Source organism: Silene latifolia, chromosome Y (genome assembly GCF_048544455.1).
Source record: "Silene latifolia isolate original U9 population chromosome Y, ASM4854445v1, whole genome shotgun sequence".
Taxonomy (NCBI): domain Eukaryota; kingdom Viridiplantae; phylum Streptophyta; class Magnoliopsida; order Caryophyllales; family Caryophyllaceae; genus Silene; species Silene latifolia.
Genome location: NC_133538.1, coordinates 49349486 through 49368415, shown reverse-complemented (window position 1 = coordinate 49368415; position 18930 = coordinate 49349486). Strand labels below are relative to the sequence as shown.

Below are 18930 nucleotides of genomic sequence, written 5' to 3'. Positions count from 1 at the left end.
GATCCGTCAGAATCGTAAGATACAACAAAAGTGGTAACTTGACCGTTGGTGGGCTAAGCACGGGAGGGGAAGATAGTATTTCTTTGATCTTATCGAACGCAGCTTGACAGTGATCATCCCATACGACGTGTTCCCCGACCTTCAATTTCTTGAAAATTGGCTCGCATATCATCGTTAGCCTTGCCACGAACCGACTTATATATTGGATTCTTCCCGGGGAAACCTCGAATTTCCTTCTCGGTTTTCAGGTGAGGCATTTCCATTATGGCCTTTATTTTCGATGGGTCCACCTCGATGCCACGATGGCTGACGATGTGGCCCAACAATTTGCCGGATGTGACTCCGAATGCGCATTTTTGTGGATTCAACCTCATGTTATACTTGCGCAATCGTTCGAAGAATTTGCGTAGTGTACCAAGGTGGCCATCACGCTCCTTTGACTTGACAATCATGTCGTCGACATAAACCTCGACCTCCTTGTGCATCAAATCATGTAACAATGTTGTCGTGGTCCTCTGGTATGTAGCCCCTGCGTTTATCAACCCAAAAGGCATTACTGTGTAGCAATAGGTTCCCCATTGCGTTCGAACTTGATCTTATGCATATCTTCTTTCGCCATCTTGATCGATTATAACCGGCGTATCCATCCATAAAGGATAGTAACGCGTGTTTTACTGTGTTGTCAACCAGGATGTCGATGTGAGGTAATGGGAAATCGTCCTTCGGACTTGCCTTGTTTAAATATCGGAAGTCAACACAAACCCGAACTTTACCATCTTTCTTAGGCACTTTGGAACGAGCGTTAGCCACCCGGTCAAGTATTTCGACACCTTGATGAACCCAGCTTTGAGTTGCTTGTCGATTTCTTCCTTGACTTTCAAAGACCAATCTGTGTGCATTTTGCGTAGCTTCTGCTTGACTGGCTTATACCCCGGCTTGATTGGGATCCTGTGCTCTGCAATTTCCCTATCAATGCCTGGCATGTCTTTGTAGGACCATGCGAAAACATCTTTGAACTCATGCAACAAATCAATGAACCCCTGTCTTTCGGTGGGACTTAAAGTAGTTCCTATTTTAAGCTCCTGTGGTTCTAAGGTTGTACCTACATTGATGGTTTCGGTATCTTCGATGACCGAGGTTTTCTGTTCGTACTCTTCCAACCCTTTTATCAACTGTAGAGGTGGTTCCATTTCTTCTTCTTCTTCTTCTTCGACCAACTGTTCATCCTCGACCTCAGTCTCAATGTCATTATTAAAACAATCATTTTCAAAAATTGAATTGCAATGTAAGTAAGACGAGTCGTAAGCAAACTGGTTCATATTATTATTGATTTGAAATTGCGCGAAATGCGCTAACATTTGAGCCAACTGGTCAGAGCTCAGTGGCGAGATAGGGGTATTCGGGACAGGCCCCGGAATACCACCATTAGGAAAAGGTGCATAGGAAGGGAAAGCTAGGGGAGGGGTATTTTCAACACCTGACTCCTTAGACTCAATCTTAGGACCTAACTCAGACTCAGACTCAGACTCCGACTCAGACTCAGAATCGGTAACATCATCCGGCTTGAACATCTCTCCTTCTCCCGTTGTCAGCTTGAAAAGAAGTCCTTTGTTGTCAGTCCACTTGATTGTTTTCCGCCACCCCGTGTTGGTCCTAAGAGGATCCACATCGGTGATGAGGGTAGATGGGTCAAACCGCTCGCTTCTCAGGATCATGCTTACCAAATCTTCGTTTGGTATCGGTGATTTCTTCTCTTCACCGAAAAGGAGACCCATGGCGTTCTCGTCATTCATTGGATCCGGTTTGGTTTCTATTGGCATCACGGTCAGAATGTCTTCAGGGATGTAGTAGCAATCTTGGAATACTTCGATTCCTGGGACCATAAGGTTCTTCTTTGGGTCAAAGATAGGTTCGGGGAAGTCCATGCAAGGGAGTTCTTCCCCAGCTTTCACGAAGTGACCATTGAGAGTTAGGTGATACGGTCCCATTTTAATATCTCGATCTTCGATCGTTCTTCCCCTCTTTTCCCGTAGATCTTTCTCAGTGGGCTCATATCCAAGCCCGAAAGTTACTCCTTTGGCTACGGGTGGTTTCAACTCGAAAGCCTCCTCCTTTCTAGGATATAATGAGAAACCGAAGTACTTCCCAGTCTTGAGAATTACCTCGCAGACATGGCTTCCCGTATATAGATCCATATTTTCGGAGTTCAGCTCGATCATGTTGACAATCTCGAAACCGCATGCGTCATTGGTAGCTTCGACCCTTACCTCGGAAGTAATGTCTCCTCCCGCTACAGTAATTGGCGTGGCGTCAATGGTGACGGTTTTGCCATTGAGTGGGACCTTGATTTTTCGATGCAGCGTCGATGTTACGGCCTTCGCAGCATGGATCCAGGGCCTTCCCAACAATAAGTTGAAGGATGAGCATATGTCAATCACTTGGCAACTTATTTTCTTTTCCACTTGCCCAGTCTGTACTACCAGGTCGACAAGTCCACTCACTCGACGCACAGTGCCGTCGAATGCCCGAACCGTCTGCGTCGTGGGGATGAAGTCATTCTTCTCCAAGCCTAGAATGTGCGCCGTTTTCAGAGGGAGTACGTTGACGGCCGATCCGTCGTCAACCAAAGTCATAGGGATATGCTTGTTGAGACACACGGTAGCAATATAGAGGGCCAGGTTATGTCGAGGCCCGAACGGTGGCAGATCTTCGTCGGAGAATGTCACACCGTTGGTAATCGAGGCCGATTCGGGCGATGTGAGTGACCATGTCCGGGGAGTAGTATTCGACGACACGGTCATGTTCATCAAAGCTTGTAACAAAGCTTGGCGATGTTCGAAAGAGCTCAGGATAAGTTGCCAGATAGATACGTCGGCCTTAGTCTTTTGGAGTTGCTTGATGAGGGAAGCCTCGGAGGTCGACCCTTCACCAAGAACTTCGACCACTACCGGCTCTTTTTGAGGTGCCTTACTCGGGATATCCTTAGCTTTCTCCACACGATATGGGCGCCCGGATCTAGTCAAATGATTTGACTCTAGGGCATCTTGCCTCACCTTTAAGATTTCTTCTTGGGTGTGAGGAATTGTCGCACCTTTGACGAGGTAAACATCATCCTCGTTATCGGCCCAAACGCCATTGATTTCATTGCCGCTTCAGAGTATGTAAGAAGTACAATCGACAACAAAATCCCCGAATGTAATCTCGTTTCTCGAGCTTGGTAGGAATTTGGAGCAATCCACGAATATTCTTCCGACAAACACCCCTTTTAGACGACATGGGCGGATCAAGTGAGAGTAATCGACACTATCTTCGGTAGAGACAAAGTTAGTGTGGTCGCCAAACGGATTGGTGACGTTGTTGGGCTTTATGGCCGGGATTGGGAGCGTTCCGTTCTCAATCATATCTTGAATTTCGTGCTTTAGTCTAAAGCACCTTTCGATGATCGTGTCCTTTCCCTTGATGAAAGGCACAGTAGGCATTTGGTTTGTACCATTTGCCTTGTTGATCAGCAGGAGGGTCCGGAGTTGGACCAATGGGCTTCAACTTTCCTTGGGCCATAAGCCTTTGGAGAGCATAGGCGTAAGTGCACCCGATATCGGTGAATGCCCTAGGTGTTTGGCGTTGCGACTTCTTCGATTGCCCTTCTAAGAGATTGATGGCTTCATCAATATGGGTCGTTGCTGGGGCCTTGGCCTTAGACGATGAGCCCCTTGGTACCCTTTCGGCTTTTCAGCCTCTGCCCTTATGACATCATCTTCTACCTTTATCCCGATTCTTATCAATTCTTTGAAAGAGCCAAAATTCTGGTATTTCGAGCATTACGGTAACAGTCGTAGATTCTTTACGAACTTATCTACCATTTCAACTTCTTCGGGCTTCTTAGCTAGTTTTACGCTTTCAGCGCGCCATCTTGCGAGGAATTCAGTAAAGCCCTCTTTCTCCTTTTGTGTCATAACCTCCAAGGTTCTTATGTTGGTTTGAATCTCAACATTGTCCGCATAGTGCTTCTGAGAACTCCACCGTAATATCTTCGAAAGTGGGGAAGTTCTTAAGGTCAAGATTGTAGAACCAAGCCTTTGGGTGTTCTCCCAGAGATTGGGCGAAAATTTCGAGAGCATATCGCAGGTACTCCTTGAGTGCCAAGTACCCTTTATAGGCCTTAACATGGTGGATGGATCTTCGGTGCCCTTGAACTTTGGGATGTCGGTGAGTACCATGTTCGTGGGCAACTTGTCTGAACTGGGGCATAGGCCCTAGCATTCTCATAGTGAATGTTCTTCCCCTGGGAGAGCTTCAAACGGTCCTCGATGAACTTGAACCGTTTCTCTAAATCGTCGGAGGTGGAGTAGATGAAGAGGAATCTTCAACCAACTTAGACTCGATCACATCCATTCGGGTCATCATGAGGTTCACGGCCTCCGTGAGCTTGTTGATAGCATCTTCCATTGCTTGACGTCGGGTTTTTGGCGGCCTTTCTACAAGAAAACCCCGTACTGAGTCAATATTTAAAGTAAAAGTCCCTGCACACTTAAGGACACGACCCTAACTTGACTTGAACAAAGACTCGACTTGAGATTGACTAACCAAAGGTTCAACTCACGGTTTGACTTAGACATCGGTTCATTTTAGACTCGACAAAACGACATGACTCAAACTGTCATAACTCGATTCTAAACTGGACTCGGTGTGACTAAACCCGTGATTGGGCTAACATAGCCCAGGGTTCGAGTGAAATGTCCATAAGGCCTAGCTTGGACGTTTTTTTTTTATGGACTATGCTAGACCAAAAGGTCGACCAACATGACTCAAAGCCCAAGAGGTGAGTTTGGGTGACCCAACAAGGTCGTGTTCTAGACTCTTGAAACAAACCCGGCCTAACACGGCCATGACCCGGACACGACTCGACGCATTTCATGCTTGATTGAGGTTCGAGAAACATTTTGGATTGATTTTGAAAAACGAATGATCGATTTGAAAAATGAGATTTGAAATGGGCGACATCATGCCGGCTATAAAAGCTTGTTTTGGGCGAAAATCCTAGTCCTATTTGGGCAGCATTCCGCGTTTTTAAAACCATGTTATTTTGAAAGAAAGTTGTTCAAAAGTTCGGTTTTGAAAGGGACATGGGAATTTTCGAAAAACAAGACTCGGGAAAACACATTGCACATTGTCATTCTCATGTTATAAGGATGTATGCTCCTAGACATCTCTAGGTCTCGGCAAGTCTTCTATAAGAAGGTCTATGCCCTCCATCCTTTTGCGGTCTAATAGAGCGAGGTGTCTTAAGGTAAAGTACCTAGAAGATCGTCCCCACCCTCAAGAACCACGCGAGGCGAAGTGGAAGCGAGCAATGTGCAGCTTCCTGGCATAGTGGGACGTCGCCCCCCACGCATCACGAAGAAACGCTGGGACGGCCCGGGCAAGTCCTTAAGGGTTTATGCATGAATCGTAGCACTATGAGTAATGTTTTACTTTCCAACACTTTCTTTTCAAGTTTCACCTCGGAGGAAAAGACCCTAGAAACACGGTGTAACTAGTCCTCTTTTCCCAGTGAGTCGCCAAATCTGTGGACAAGGCCCTCGGGAAGGCTGCGTCCGAGGGATCCACACCCGCATAATCGACTCGAGGTTCTTTCGAATCGAATTAAGACATATTAGAGTCGCCACCAAGTTTTTGGGAACTTGGAACCGTTCAAGTCAACTTTACACCTTTCATCGAAAAGCATAAAGCCCATCGACTACGAGTGATTAAAGATAAAGACTTGTACCCTATATCACTCGATTTGAATGACTCTCGTAATCCAATGGTATTTAGACGGATCCACAAACCATAGATCTTGAGTAAGGGGTGAGGGTACGTGTTGGGAAGCCCATAAGGACACCCAACCCCGCCCGTCGATAACGGCCTCTACTAAGTCAAGTGTCGGATTTCAAACAAGGTCATAACTACTACGATGTATGATATGCAAACGTTGTTTTAACCCTATCATGTGACAACAATTTCTATGTCGTTTTAGATGCAACTAAACTAACTTTGTCAAAGTTGTAATTTAGCATGTGGGTTGATTAATCTAGCAACATTCAAAGCAAACAAACAAGGCTTAAGGGGGAATGGGGGAGCCGTTGGGATCTACCTATTACAAATCAGGCATTTCATGCCGACACAACGATAAATAAATTACAACTCGATCTAATTACAATTGCTACATACAACTCAAAACACGACACAAAACACACGGCCATTGGGCCTTGAAAACCGTGCACATGAGGGTGGCCCACGGCTCACATGACCCACGGTCCTTGGGTCACTCCTCGTAATGCGTGCTCGCGCTTAATCTCATCGAATTAGACATAAGGCTACGCACCAAAGCATGCATTAGCATAAACCGGGCCATGTTGCTTTAGACAACATGCGGTTTACTACGCTCCTACAAGCATTGGGGAACAACCGTCTAACCAAACAAGACTAAGGTTTTTTGAAAAGGTTTTGACTCAATAAAAGAAAACCAACTTGAAAGGTTACAACTCGATAAACAAACGATAAATTACAAACAATGAGATAACGAGAAAGCAAACGGTATAAAAACAAAACGAGAAAGGTAAAGAAAACGGCCACCTCACGGCCCAAACCAACGGCCACCCTCACGGCCAAGACGAGGCCAACCTAGTTCCTAAGTGAGATTCATTGGTTAGATCGAATGATTGCGAAAAGGGATAGGAAACAAGTTAGAAAACGAGTTAAAAAACGGTGTTGATTGATTGTCGCCTGAGGGTGCATTCTACACGGCCTAAAGGGTCTAATTAGGTCAAATTCGCTAATTAATTTAACTCATCGAGTGTCAATAAGAAGGTGCTAATCACGCACTCTTATACTAGCGAGAAATTAGGTGAAAAGAGAGATGCATTCAATTATTTACGTAATCGTCGATTGATTTTATAACTTACGTCGAAGCCACCTATCGTGTCTAATTAGATTATTAAATTAAATTAATGTCATCTAAATACGTCATAGGTTAACAATCAGAGGTTAAACTAACATACAACGGGTCCTAGGGTATGTCGATTTGGCGAAAACGAAAAAGGGTCGAAAGCGATGAAAGTTAGACAACTCGTTTTATTTATGCCCTACCTTGAACACGAGGATATGTAAATGAGACGGGGTGTACGACCGACAGAAGTAGCGGTTTCTTTTCCCATCTCAAGTCAACGCGGGTGTTCATGGTGGTACTTTAACTCATACTCGGACTAACTAGTTTCATAGTTAATTTAAAACAAACGATAAACAAAACGAAAACAAACAAAAAACAAACTATAAAAAAGGCATAAAAAAAACGAAATAAAAAAAGGAGAGAGAAGGGGATTTGATGCACCCTCAACCTACATGTATCGTTGACACCGTCTTGGGTCGTAATCGATGGTAGATTTTATCTCGAGAGGCCGTCGTCGACGAAGAATAAAGCAAACACGCGTTTTGGAAAGTTTCTGGACAGCGATTTTAAAACAGTGATATCTCCCTCGTTTCACGACGAAAATTCGATCCGAAAGATGTTTTGGAAACTAGAAAGAGAGGAGAACAAGGATCTTAAAGCAACCCCTGCTCGTTTTGGGTTAATGGGCACGAAAAACGAGCACAAACAGAACTGGACAGACAAGAAGAAACCGCGAAAACAGAGTGTTATTTCACTCTGTTTTTCGAGGGATTTCGTGTACTCTCAAGGGCAATTTGGCTCGTAATTCTTTGTCTAATATGTAGATGGATGTTATGTGGTTAATTAGGAACAAGAAACTCGAGTTTTTATGGAGGTTTGATGGAGGAACGAATGGGTTTTCGAAGAGGACACACAAACAGTTTCAGTTTGTGTGTCGGTTTTGTTTAGGGTTTTTGAAGGATGTTTAGGGTTTGTTTCTGAGGTTTAAAGCTTGTATGTGATACTTGGATGTATGGAGAACTTAGAGGAATGAATGTATGGTAAAGGGGTGGTATTTATAAGGAGTTAAAATAGGTTAAAAGAGAGGAGGAGGAGGCGTCGGGCTCAATCCCGTATGGCTGCTGTCCATCGGTTTTTGTGAGGGTTTGAGGGGGGTTTTCTTGGTGATTAAGCTAGGATAATATGGGTAGGATACTAGGGTATGGGTTAGGGTTAATGTACTCGAGATTCGTGCCAATTCGCAAAGGAAACGGGCTCAAAAACCGAGCTAAAAACGAGCTCAAAAACAAGTGTTCAAAACGAGTTATCTTCGCTTTTCAAATTGATTTTTCAAATCAATTAATAAATTGAAATAAATGACTTTTCAAATCAAACATTCTCATAAAATGATTTTTCAAATCAAATATTTATTTTATTTTCAATAAAATAAACTTAAGAAAATAAATTCAAAATAAAACTTTAATTTAAATATCATTTAAATTAAATGAATAATGAATTCACTTAAAAAACACATTAATTTTAAATATCATTTAAAATAACAAAATGAACTTACTAAAAACATTAATTTAAATATCATTTAAATTAACAGAATGAATTCACTAAAAACATTAATTTAAATATCATTTAAATTAATAAAATACTTCATCGACGACGCCCATTCTACCTCGTAAAACGAGCTCCAAATAATGACAATGACAACTAAAGAATACATGTGTCCTATCATCATCGGGTGTTTGTCGGGTTCTCTATAAATTCCAATATCGACGGATACGGGTATCTACAGGTTTGATGTTCTTTATTTGGGGATGTTAACCAAAGATAGGAGAAAAACCGTGTTGTTTTGATACGAGTGTAAGAGGTTTGATATACGAGCAGTGGTGGTATTGGGGTGTTGTCACTAGTGGTTAAGGGTGATGATAGATAAGAAAGACATCAGTCCTAGAGAGGTTGCTTTTACAAAGGCCAGATTGATATGTATGGTGGTAAGGGAGTATAAGATGTGGTTATATGAGGCGAGCGCTAGTGGTTGAATATTAATGGTATGGCATGAGGTGATGGTTATGCGAATGGGAAAATATGTTATGAGGGGCATATGAGTTAAGCTCGGGCGATAGGTAACCTTTATCGAGTGGTAACTTACGTGATCAGGATTGACTAGTTGGATGTGATTATAGGTCTATGATGTGTATAAATGTTTGTGTAAGGTTCTGACCTCACGAGAAGCGGTATGGTGTGATAGTTATAAAGATGTTATATGAATATTTGTGATATATGTAGGGTACGACAATCTGATGGAATGAGGCTAAAAAGGTAATAATTTGATTGATTTGGCATGGCTAGTTATAATTTTATGTGTATTGATAACACATGCGTATTCCGTGAAATGGTAGAGATGATGTTCATGAGGTGCTTATCTGTTTATCCATATAATATGTTGCGTTGTGATTTAATAAAGTGGATTTGAGTAAGTTTTTCTCGTCCGAGAAGTTATCTTTGAGTCGGTGTTTATGGGTTTGAGTAAGTTGTGATGTCTATCGGTGCGGTTGTGGTGCCTCGGGTGGTGATCCGGGCACGGTACTTCGTGTTGTGATGCGGGTATTTTCGCACTGCGGTGCGGTTGTTGGTGACGGTGTTGTGATGCCGTCACCGGTTGTGGTGGAGTAGGCGGGATGATTATGATACGAGTTTTCGAAAGTGCATACCAGTTATACATAGATTGTTGTTTTGTTTCTTTGTTGTTCTTTGTGAGTTTTGGTTGAACATGTAGACCGTTGTTTTGTTTGTTGATGTCTCTTACCGTTTCAACTTGGGTGTGAGGGTAGAGTATGATATGGGAGAAAGTTGTGTATGTTTTGTTGTTGTGATGGTATAGTGATTTTTTTGTTGATAGGGCATATTTGTAAGAGGTTGTACTGAGAACATTTGACCTTGTTGTAGATGAGACATCGGTGCACATAGTCATGGCAAGTGATTCGTAGAACATGTGTGGTAATGATCCGAAAGTGCGGGTGGTTTTAATATTTCGTTGGGCGGTGAGGGAAGGGTGTTTGGATTTAGTGTCTTGTTAAGTCATGTATGAGTTTTGCAGTGATGAAAGAAAAGAACTTGAGGATCTTGTGTGAGTGTACGTAACACGTGTGGATCGTGAGTTATGCTTTTGGCGATAGAAGTTTTATATAGTCTATATAGAGAGGTATGTCATGTTGCGGTAATGTGGAAGAGTTGGAGTATTGGTTATGCTAAAGGTTTTGCGGTATTAGTTAGATGGAGTGCAGAGTGAATTGAAGTATGAGAACTGTTTAAGTAAGAAAGCCTTAGAAATAGGAACGGTTATAGAAATGAGGTTATAGGCGGTTATCTTTGACATGTGGTGGTGATGAGGATGATGAGATAATTTAACTAAGGATTTAGTATTAGTGAGTTACGAGGACGTAACATTTGTCTTAAGAGGAGTAGGATGCGATAAAAGTTCATGGTTGTGCATGTTGTAAAATAATTGGAAGTAGAGTGTTAGCATAGTGTAAAGGAGGGATTTGTTTTGTGGTTGATGTTGTTAAAAGGCCATGGCCGTGCTTGTAGTAGTGTGATGTTTAGGAGTTCGAGAGTTTTGATAGTGGCATGATGATGTTTATGAGTGTAAGTAAACTTCGAGGACGAAGTTCCTTTTAAGGGTGGTAGAATGTAACATTCCGTTTGATGTTAGGGGTATTTTGATATTGGATTGGCTCTGGATGATGTATTATAGAGCTAGTTGGTAGTGTATGGAGTTAGTGTTGAGAGAGATATAATGGAGTCGATACGATATCGTGAGCCATGTTGTGGAGGTAGGAATAGTTAGTGGAGTTGGTGTTACAAGTTCATGTTTTGGTTGGAGTTTTGTTTTGAGTTCTTAGTCACGTTTTTGTGTCTTGAGCGAGTTAGTATGTTTGTTTTTTTTTGAGTATGGGTTGAACTTCGGGGACGAAGTTCTTTTTAAGGAGGGAAGACTGTAATACACCGTATTTATGAGTCTTTGGGTACTCTATCGAGTAGGCCTTACTCTGTCGAGTAAGGGTGAGTTGCGTTTTAAATTAGTTTCTGATCTGTTGGGTACTCGATCGAGTAACTAGGATACTCGATCGAGTAAGGGGGCACTCGATCGAGTACCTTAGCTACTCGATCGAGTAGCCGGTTTACGGGGAGTTATTTCTCGGGTTTTGTTAATTATGCGATTATGGTATATAATCTTTTCCGTCATCATTCTAAACACTTTTCAAAACCTAAATTACTGTCAAAGAGAGAAAGCAAGTACGTTCATCCCTTTAATCACATTATTAGCAAATCCCGGAGTTTGGAAGGTCTGTTTTCATCGTTTGTTATACCGTTGAGATCCTTGCGTCGAGGGTTAGATCTATGTACCCTTTTTACTGTTTTTCCTTTAAGTTGGTTAAACCCTAATATGGGGATTTAGGGGTTTTGTGTAGATTGTGATTTGGTAGTGTTTATGTGTTTGTATGATAGGAGGAGGTTTTGTAGAAGAGGCTTTTTGATACAGCTGTTGATACCGTCTGACTGTTGTGCTTTCCATGTAGGATTTCCTACTCAGTATTAGTCCCATAATGGGATGGTTGTTGATGTGTTGAGATTGATTGTTTGATATAGTAATTGTATTGTGATTGTGATTGTGATTGTGATTGTGATCTTGTCTATGGTTCTCGAGATGCGTTCTCGGCTGAGTGGAGTCACTTGCGGGAGTGGCTTCACGCCCTAGTTTCGCCCTTCGTGGAACCCGCCATGGAAGGGGATGTGCACATTAATGGACAGGGTTATCGCTCGGTATGATGAGCGGGGCTTAGGTGGGAACGGCTGCGGTCCCCCACTCGCAGGGCTGGTCCAGTGGACAGTCGCTGACGAAGATTGATGAGAGTGGTGTGATTGTGTGTGTGTGACCGTTTGAGCTGTGTTGTTTGTTGTGTTGTTGGATTATATAAATTGTGTGATTAGTACTGACCCCGTTTAAATGTTTTAAAAACTGTGGTGATCCATTCGGGGGTGGTGAGCAGTTATTGAGCAGGTATGATATGACGCGTATGGGATAGCTGGGATGCGTTATCACGTGGCAGTTAGAAGTCTTCCGCTGTGTCAGACGATGTTTTATAGCTTTGATAGTTTTAGCACTAGACCGTCTGAGAATCTTGTATTTCTTTTTATCAGTTTGGAATTGCTATGTAATCACTTTAAACTTTATTTACTTTTAAAGTTGTTTCGTTATTGTATTATGAATATCATGCCTCGGGTAACCGAGATGGTGGCATCCTTATACCTGAGTGGTCCTGGTAAGGCACTTGGAGTATGGGGGTGTTACAACACTAATCTACACTACATGATGCATGAGTTTTTGTTTATGACGGAGAGCGTAATTTAGATTACCTCCCGTTGCATATGCATGTACTTCCCCAAACCGAGTTAGACATTATTTCTAATGTCCTAAGGTTGGGTGTAGTTCATGCACACACGATGCAATGCATGAAACTAAATTTGTCATTTTGGATTTTCAAAAGTGGGAACAATAAAATAAGAACACCTCAATGGGGCCGAGGTGTTAGTCCTCTATGTTGCTAGGACTACTCCAACCATGATCAAGATAAATAAATAAAACAAAGAAAGAAATAGACAAACCTCAAGAGGGTAGGAGCCTCCAAAGCTTGATAATCTTCCATCATATCATCATTATCATCATCTTCCTCAATAGAAGTTGACTCATCACCACTTCCTTCTTCACTTTCTTGTTCACTTTGTTCATCATCCTCTTCTTCTTCTTCACTAGCCTGTTCATCAATGCTATCATCAACCGCATCACCGACAACCTCATCGTCACCCGGAATCGCACCCCTAGATGCACTCGGAAAGAAGACTTTCCTATCCGCCCAACTAGGCAAAGGACATGAAGGATCAAGTAGTCCTTGCCTAGCTATATGAAGGAGGGGTGGATATTGGGCTAAGTAAGCATCTTCCCGATCCTTAAAAGCTTGCTTGTGCATCTCTTGTATAAAAAGAGTCATATAATCTTTGCTTGCTTCAACACCTTCGGGTTTGAACTCTTGGTACTTGAAAGGATAGGGTGGTGTGACAATGGAAGAGGAGGGCATTTCAATTTCACCCCTTTGTTGTCGGATGATGTATTCGGCCTCTTTTGAGAGGGGAAGGAGGTAGTTGGTCCGATGGACACTTAAACGACAAATCTTTGAAGGCAAAGTAAAAGATCTAGCCTCACTAGTGAGCCACCCATATTTGGTGTCAAGAGGGTTATGAGAGACCCACTTGTACTTGTTAATCATAGCATCCACATCAATGAGATGACCACCCTTTTTCGCCACATACTTGCTATCCTTGTTGAAGTTCGGATCAAAGTACTTAGCCAAAAGAGTGACTAGACCTTCATTCACAATAACGGTGGTGCCTTGCTTCCCACAATCAACATTTAGCCATATATCCACCAAAAGCCTTAGAGAATTGAAAGGCTTGGTGAATTCCCTTCCAATGTTTAAGGCCGACTCAAGAAGAACAAAATCGAGCTTGGTAAAGTGGTTGGTGTCTTTTCTTGCAATGATGGTATTCCCTATGACCTTGTGCCACACTCTAATGCCCGGATGGTGGACTAATAGAGCGCGACTAGCTTGATAGTTCTCAAATTTCCTTCCGGAAATCGCCACCCAAAGAGGAGCGGGGTCATATTTGCCAACATTCTTGACATAACTAGGTGAATCACTAAGACCCAATGCTTTACCCATTTCCTCAAAGGTGATGCACCTACTAACATTAGCAAGGAGGAACTCGATGTTTTCCATAGTCTCAACCTTTGTAACTTTCAAAGAACTCAATAATTCTAAGGTAAGGGAGGGGTATGTCAATTATTTTGTTGCAAACAATTTGCCCAACCCCATGGCTTCAAAGAAGGATCTAGTTTTCTCAAGGACATCCAACTTATCTAAGGCATGTTCACAAATAAACTTGGTAGATAGAAAGGATTTTCTAGAATACTTGGCAAAAGTTTCCCTATGGGAGTTAGAAATGAATATTACTTCCGGATAGTTCGAAAGTTGAGCAATTTCCGGAGTAGTTGATGTTGTTGCTTCCAAGGGAGGTTGTTGTTGTTTCACTTCCAAGTTTGAACTAGCTACCACCATAGCCAATGAGGCTTTCTTTGCTTGAAGACTCTTTTGTCTTGTTGACAGTGCCTTTGCCTTTGGTGCCTTTGTTGGTCCTTTTGTCCTTGCCATTGATGCTTGAACCAAGAAAAGAGTGGAAATCTTCAATTTCCAAGTATACCCAAATCGATTTTAAGATGAAAGGCTTTGCCTTTATGAATTCAAAAATCGACTCAAAGGTTGAAAATTTTGGTGCTTGGTTTGATTTTTGTTGAAAGAGGAGTGATTAATTGTTGTTACAAGGATGTTTTGATTTGATTTTGATGAATGTGGTTGAGGAAATCTTGTTTTGGTGATGAAGGGGATGAGGGTTTTGAGTTTTGGGGTTTATGGGTAGTGTTTTGAATGAAGAAATGAAGAAATGAATGTGGGAGGGGGTTTATAAAAGACCCGAAAAATTTGAATTGCAGGGGGAAGACGGGCGGTTTTCCTTCAGGACGCCCGAATCCTGCCTGTTCTGGGCTTCAGGAATCTGGCCTAAATACGGGCGGCTTTCAGCGAAGACGCTCGGATTGTTCAATTGCGGGACGGGCGTCTTTAACTGAAGATGGGCGGATTCCTTTCCAGTGATTTTTCTTGTTTTTCTCAGCCAAAAAGACAGGCGTCTTTTCTTTCAGGACGGGCGTCTTTTTGAGGACGGGCGGATTCTTTTGCAGGACGCCCAGATTTGTTAACAGTCCCAAAATTTCAAAAATTCAGCTCAGAGGGACGGGCGTCATTTGACAAATACGCCCGGGTTGCCTGAAGACGGGCGAATTCTCTTGAAAACGCTCGGATTCTGCCCCTTTTATCCGGATTCAGTTCCATCCGTGTACTTGCATATCCTGTGTCATTTTTCATTCTTCAAAATCCCGTGTTCTTCATTGTGGGGGCACTACTAAGGCATGGATAGCCTAGGCAATTGCTATCCCCACACTAAGCTAAAGCATTACACATCAATCGAAATCATTAGTCCCTCCCTCAGTTGTCTCAAAAATGATTATTATCTTGATCAAGGTATAAAAATCCAAGAATGACAAAAATGCAATGTAAGAATTAAAATGCGAGTTAGGGAGTTAGAAATATTTACAAATGGTGGTTTAAGGAGGACTCCACCAAACTCTCATCCTTAGTGAGATGTCATGGGGGCATGTCCAAGGTGTTGTTGATGTTGCTCAACACCTTGAAGAAGTAATCAAAAGCTTGTTCATTATCGTGATAAAGATCTTCAATAGATCTTTGCCCTTGTTGTCGGTCTTGATCGATAGCATTACCAATATAGAGATTGAAAATCCCTTCAAACTCATCGTCCCAAAGACCACAAACTTCATCTACTTGATGACTAAATATCTCTCGAGTTGATAGAGACAACTCTCCCATTTTCTTGTCTTGGCCAATGAGGCCATCCTCTTCATTGATTGACTTTGGTGAGCTTTGCAAGCTCTCTTTGTCACAATTGACTTGCTCTTTGAATGGAGCATCTTCAATTTTCTTTTTCCATTAGAATTCCGACTTCTTCCTATCATCCTTCCAGCTATAATGATCAATCATAAAACATGGTTCATGCAAACGGGGAGCTCTCATGGTCTTGTCAAGATTGAAAGTTATGCTCTCATCTCCCACTTCTAGAGTGAGCTCTCCATGTTTTACATCAATCACCGCACCCGCGGTATGTAAGAAAGGTCTTCCTAGAATTAATAAAATGTTGGAATCTTCTTCCATGTCAACAATGACAAAGTCCACCGGGATGAAAAATTTCCCAATTCGTACGGGAACATCTTCCCATATCCCTAAAGGTGTCTTCGTCGATCTATCGGCCATTTGGAGTGTGATATTGGTGCATTTTAGCTCTCCCATCCCCAACCTTTTACTCACCGAGTACGGCATAACACTCACACTAGCCCCTAGATCACATAAGGCTTTGTTGATCGTGGTGTCGCCAATGGTACACGGTATTGAGAAGCTTCCGGATCCTTTAACTTTGGAGGTGAACTCCCTTGAAGTATTGCACTACTCACCTTAGTGAAGGCGATAGTCTCAAGCTTCCGGATCGACTTCTTCTTTGTGAGGATGTCTTTCATGTATTTCGCATAGGCCGGCACGTGATTGATTAATTCCATGAAAGGAATCGAGACTTCCAAATTCTTCACAATTTCCATAAATTTTCCAAGTTGGTCATCAAATTTGGGCTGGCTTGACGACTTGGAAAAGGAAGTCTAATCACAATGGGCTCCTTCTCCTTGACCTTGTCTTCATTTTTCTTTGAAATTTCTTCTTTTGATGGTTCTCCATCCTTGGAGTTTTGCACAATTTCTTCTTTGCCACTAGATTCCACAACTTCATCCTCAACTTGCTTCTTCGGTGCTTCATACGTTGTACCACTCTTCAAGTGAATGGCACTAACCGTTTCATGTCTTGGGGGATTACTTTGAGGTGGTAATTGCCCCTTTTGTCTTTGTGAGCTTGAAGATGCTAGTTGAGTCAATTGGGTTTCCAACATTTTGGTGTGAGCTAGGATGTTGTTGATGGAGGTTTCCTTTGCTTGACTATGTTTTTGCATTTGAGTGAAAAACTCTCTTTGACTCTTTTGCATTTGAAGGACCGCTTTTTGAACATCAAAACCTTGGTCATTTTGTTGATTGTATGGAGATTGATTTTGGTAACCTTGGTTTTGGTTGTAAAAGGGTCTTTGATTTTGGTTTCTCATGGGAGGTGGGGTGTATGTTGTTTGAGGGTTTTGAACATTTTGGCTTTTGTATGAGAGATTTGGATGGAACTTGGTGTTTTCATTGTAATAGTTGGAATAAGAGGTACCACTCTTGTATGCTTTGAAAGCATTCACTTGTTCATTTGTTCCCCTACATTCACTTTGGTCATGTCCCAGAGTTCCACAATTCTCACATATCCCACTTGAGATTGATGAAGATGCCATCATGGCATTAACATGATGCTTTGGTGATTTTGAGGCTTCTTCAAGTCTAGCCTTAGTTTTTTCAAACTTCAAATTGATGGTATCAATGTGAGAACTAAGTTGAGCACCCAATTGAGTAACGGAGTCCACTTCATGCTTTCCTCCTCTAGTAGCCTTGCGAGGTCTACTATATTGTGAGTTATAGACCGCCATTTCCTCAATTTTGTTCCAAGTTTGATTGTCATCATTTTCGGTGAACATTCCATTTGATCCCATGTTGAGAATGTTCCTTGAATCTTCATAAAGACCGTTCCAAAATTTTTGTACCAAGAACCACTCGCTAAGTCTATGGTGAGGACATGAGCGATAAATTCCTTTGAATCGCTCCCAAGCTTCATACAAAGATTCTTCATCCCTTTGCTTAAAGCCCGTAATTTGAGGTCTTAGCATGTTAGTCTTTTCCGGTGGATAGAACTTTTTGTAGAAAGCTAGAGCCAACTTTTTCCAAGAATCAATTCCGAGAGTAGCCTTATCAAGGCCTTTCAACCATTGTTTCGCGGTGCCAATTAGAGAAAAAAGAAATAAGACCCATCGAATTTGGTCTTGAGTTACACCGGTTTGAGAAATTGCATCACAATAGTCACAAAAGGTCTCCATATGAGAGTGAGGGTCTTCACAAGGCATCCCCCCAAATTGGCTTCTTTCAACTAATTGGATAAATGCGGATTTGGCAATGAAATTGCCGGTTAGATGTTGTGGTGTGGGAGTACCATTGGGTAGGTTCTCCTCGGTGGGTACGGAATGTGATGAAAACTTAGGCATTGTGGGTTGATTTTGTGTTGGATTTTGTGTTGGGTTCTCCTCACCTTCTCTTGCAAAAGGGTTGATGAACTCAATAGTTGGTTGAATATCTACAACCTCACCAATACCTCTCAAAGTTCTCCTAGCAAGTCTTCTATTGGTTGTCAAAGTTCTTTCAATTTCACGATCAAAGGGTAACAAGTCACCTTGTGACCTTCTAGACATGCAAAATATCAAACAACTCGAAAACAATTAGAACAAACCTTGAGGAGTTTTACTTCCCCAAGGTAAAGAAAGACACAACTAATAACAATATAAGAAAATCTAAATCAAGTTAACACCGTCCCCGGCAACGGCGCCATTTTTGGTCGGACTATATCTTTTCGGTTACTTGTCGTTAGGAGAACCTAGACCAAAACACAATTTATAACTTCACCAACAACTCTACAATTAGTAAAGAGGCAAGTAAAGGTCGGCTCCCAAAGGACGGGAATTGAGATGAGATTTCTATTGCAATTAGCGGTGTCTTAAGGGTGTCACAATTGGGGTTGATGTACAAGATCACTAAACTAAATAGCAATGAAAGTAAACAAGCAAGATGAATTAAAAGGGATGTAAACAATTGATAAAAAGCACTAGGGTGTCATGGGGTCATAGGGGATTCATGGTAATTGATCATACAACTATGTTCTCAAATTATAAGCACGCAATTATTGTTGTGATGGATTGAGTTGGTTTATTTCTTACAATCTAAGGAAAGTTTGGGTCCCGGAGCCGAATCGATTAGATTGTACACCACCTACAAGTCGACTTAGTCTTCGCTACTCAACAACATGCATGGTCTAATGAGACTCGAGTTGGTTTATGTCTAACAAGTCTCATTGAAAAGATAGGTGATGGGTAAAAAATGCAAGGATTCATAGGCTCGCATTTCATCAAACATAACATGTGTATGAGTTGAGATCAAAACAAGCAAGCAAATAAACCATGAAAGCATATTAATTTAAGCATGAATCATTCCCCATGTTGGTTTCCCCTAATTACCCATTAACCCTAGCTAAGGAACTACTCACTCATTATCATGTTGAACATGCTAGCAAGGTTGTCAATCATACCAACAAAGT

General features: G+C 42.0%; 1 non-coding gene across 1 annotated transcript; it reads left to right on the top strand.

Annotated features, from left to right (window-relative positions):
- Window positions 1–17348: 17348 nt before the first annotated feature.
- Window positions 17349–17455, top strand: LOC141634599 (small nucleolar RNA R71). Its single transcript, XR_012539326.1, has one exon. It is a non-coding gene; the product is annotated as a small nucleolar RNA R71 (small nucleolar RNA).
- The last annotated feature ends 1475 nt before the right edge of the window (window positions 17456–18930 follow it).